This window comes from Pteropus alecto, unplaced genomic scaffold, assembly GCF_000325575.1.
Source record: "Pteropus alecto unplaced genomic scaffold, ASM32557v1 scaffold392, whole genome shotgun sequence".
NCBI classification, from domain to species: Eukaryota; Metazoa; Chordata; class Mammalia; order Chiroptera; family Pteropodidae; genus Pteropus; species Pteropus alecto.
The window spans coordinates 1500425-1504085 of record NW_006431933.1 but is presented as its reverse complement, the minus strand read 5'-3'; the positions used below and the strand labels follow the sequence as shown (position 1 = coordinate 1504085).

The following is a 3661-nucleotide window of genomic DNA, read 5'->3' as shown; positions in this document are numbered from 1 at the left end:
CAAATCACGAACTGCTCCTTTTGGTCAGCATTTCAGCACCTGTGGAGCAAAGCCCACCAAACGTGCAATTGGCATTCAGATGCTTTTGTTTCCTTTCCCTATAAAACTCCTCTCCTATATAAAATTCCTCATGCTCCGGGGGACACTGCGCTGGGCTGTTGTCCCCGTCGCTGCAGGCTAAATAAAGTACCCATTCATTCCCTTGCTCTTTGGGTCTCCGAGAATTTTTGCAAGTTCGATAATGGACTTCTAAGTAATTCATGGGTCAGAAGGGAAAGAAAGCATTTGAGCATTTGAAATCGAACACTAATGAAAATAAAACTTGGATCTTTAGAAGAGAACTTTGTAGCCTTAATGCTTATATAAGAAAAACAGGAAGGTTGATTACTAGATTTTTAAAAATTGGATGGCATGCCCCACTACCGATGTCGCAGCCCCCAGTTACTCTTTCCACAGATACTTGGTGTCTGGCGCTCCATCACCTCAGCTCCCCGCGCCCAGAGTGGTTAAACTCTCGCAGCAGGCGACTTCCGTTTCCTGGCCTAAATCTGACACGTACTATTCCTCTGTGGCAACGACCCAGGGTCGGTGACAGCAGAGGAGCCGGGCGATGCCCTCAGCGGACGGATGGAGAGAGGCGCGGTCAGGTGGGCATGAAGCGGCAGCGCCCTGGGCTCTGAGGCCGCCAGCCGAACAGGGACCTTTCGGTCCTCCAGCAGTGGGGCCGGGAAGCCGCCAGGGCGGGGGCGGTCTGATTTCTAGGCGGGCCGCTCGGAGTTGTTCAGGTGGGATGGGGTCGGGGCTAGCGATGGGTGAAGCAGCAGCAGCAGCAGCAGCCCCCGGGAATACGGCTGAGGGCCCGGCCCCTGCGTCCTGAGAAGGGACAGTGCCCCGCCTGCGCCTCCGAGGCTGCTGGGGAGGGTGCGGCAGAAGTCCGAGTGGCACAACCCGCGGTTTGGCCCTAGCCGCTACAGAGAAGTCTCACAGGCAGAGATCTGGTCGGGGACCACGGGCTCCTTGACAGAAATGACCACCCTTCCAAGATGGCGACTCCTAAAAAGACACTCCCAAGGGGACAGCCATATTACTTGCTTGACAAAGCAACTAAAGAAAATTTGAAATCTCGCCTCTCTTCCCCCCCCCCACACGCACACAAGCGCACACACACACACTAACATAACGTAAGTGCACCGGTGTAATTGCAGGCGGACGGCCGCTTCCGAGGCGACACTGAGCATGTACAGGATGAGGTCCAGAAACCGAAGAGTCCCTCGGAGGCTCTTTCAGCACTTAGGGCTCCCAGCCTGAGTTTAACCGGGGCGGCGATTTAGGGCCAGAAAAGCATTGACATAATTATGGGGTATTATGACATGGATTTCGTACTTAGTGATGATACTCTTTAGGGTGAGTGAAGGGGCTTCTCTGGGTTCACTTAGAAGGTGCGTAGAGTGAGTGATAGGTTTATGCGTGAGTGATGGGGTCAGTGGGGGAAAGTAATGGGTAGTCAGTGGGATGAATGATGGGGAGATGAGTGATGGGGGGATGAATGAGTGATTGGAGAGTCAATGGGGTAAATGCTATAGAGTTTGTGGTATAAGTGATGGTGAACTATAGGGTGAGTATTGGGGATCTATAGGATCAGTCATGCTGGGTTTATAGGATGATATATGTTGAGCGATGGGATATCTGTGTGGTGAGTGATGAGAATCCTCAGAGGTCATTGATGGGGTCTGTGGTATAAGTGATGGGATCTGTGGGATAGTAATCCCTGTGGTGAGCGATAAGGAATTAGTGGAATAAGAAATGGGGACTGCGGTGTGAGTGATAGGGTCTTTGGGGTATGATGGGTGGTCTGTGAGAAGAATGATGAGAGATCTGTGGGGAAAATGATGGAGGGTTCTGTGGCGATGAATCATAGGGTGTTAGCGGGATAAGTGATACAGATCTGTAAGCTGAATGATGGAGATTCAGTGAGGTGAGTGATGAGGGTCTTTGGGGAGAGTAATGGGTGATCTATGGAGTGAATAGTGGAGAGTCTGTGGGGTGAGTATTGGGGAGTCGATGGGTTAGTAATGAAGACTGTGGGATAAATGATGCAGAGTCTGTGAGGTGTGTGATGGGGTTATTTGGGTGGGTGGTCAAGTTTCTGTGGTGTCAGTGATGGGGTCCCATGGGGTGGGTGTTGTATTTATTTGGGTTTAGTGATGGAAGGGCCTGTGGAATCAGATATGCTGCTTCATGGGGTCAGTGATAGGTGGTCTTTAGGTCTGAGATGGCATTGTTTCAAAAACCTACTTTTGACTTTGTTGGTCCTCCTGTATCTTTGTTCTCTGTGTCCTTAATTTCTGCTCTTGATTTTATTATTTCTTTTCTGTGTTTTTTCTTTTCTTTTTATTTTTTAAATTCTTAATTGAATGCTTATCTCATTAATATTCAATCGTTTTCATTTATAGTATAAGCATTAAGTTCATGAATTTTTCTCTGAGAACATTTTAGCTCCGAGTCCCAAGTTTTGATATGCAACATTTTCACTATGGTTCACTTCTGTTTTCTATTATCTGTTGTGATTTTCTCTGTGACCCCTTAGTTATTTAGATATAAAATTTTGATCTCCCCAAAAGTTGAAAATTTTCTTATTGATTTCTAAATTGCAGTCAGAGACTGTCATCTGAGTGATTATTAGGAACGGATGTTTTTAAGGTCAATACATACCATCAAATTATTTTCTAAAACTTGTAAAATTGGAACTCCTGCCAGCAATCTATAAAATGGCTCATTCCAAAATCCTCTCTCACATTGAATGTTAGTAGTTTTAAAATTTTCCCTATTCTGAGAGCCAAACACAAGGGTATTTAGCTTACTCTGATGTACATTTTCCTGACAACTAGACCCTATCTTTTCTTATTAATTGGCTATTAAAATGTATATTGAAATTTTTTTCATCTTCTTTGCTCTTTTTTCTTTTAGGTGGTTTGTCTTTCTTACTAATTTGTGAATATTAACCATGTGTCATTTCTTGTAATTATATTTCCTTTGTCTCTTTATATCTTGATTTTTATAAGGTGTTTTCACATATAATTAGAAAGAATTATCATCTGATTAGATATATCTGTCTTTATCCTTTACAGGTTCTGAGTGTCTTGTCTTCCCTACTGAGTTCTCTGTACTTCATGCTTAAACAAATATATGCCTTAGATTTAACATTTTATGGTTTTAATTTTTTTTTACAGTTTATTTATTTTTATTATGGTGACATTGGTTAACGAAATCCAGTAAGTTTCAGGTGTACAATTCAACAGTAAGGCATATATATTGTATTGTGTGTTCACCACCCATAGTTAGAATTCGTTCTGTCACCACATATTTGACCCCTTTTACCCCATCTACTTCCTCCCTCCTCCCTCCTCCCCTACCCTCTGGTAACTACTAGTCTGTAGTCCATGTCCATGAGTCTCTGTTTGTTTGTCCTGTTCGTTTTTTGCTTTTAGTTTCATATCCCACATATAAGTGATATCGTGTGGTTTTCAACTTTTTCTATTTGGCTTATTTCGCTTAGCATGATTATCTCAAGGTCTATCCACATTGTCGCAAATGGCAGTATTTCATCTCTTCTTATGGCTGAGTAATATTCCATTGTATATATGTACCATCGCTTCTTTCT

General features: G+C 44.0%; 1 protein-coding gene across 1 annotated transcript in view; it reads left to right on the top strand.

Annotated features, from left to right (window-relative positions):
- The first annotated feature begins 536 nt into the window (after positions 1-536).
- Positions 537-3661, top strand: part of ZNF41 (zinc finger protein 41) — a 60857-nt gene continuing 57732 nt past the window's right edge. Inside the window, exon 1 of the mRNA XM_015585554.2 lies at positions 537-647. The gene's annotated coding sequence lies outside the window, so the exon portion shown is untranslated. The remainder of the gene's footprint in view (positions 648-3661) is intronic.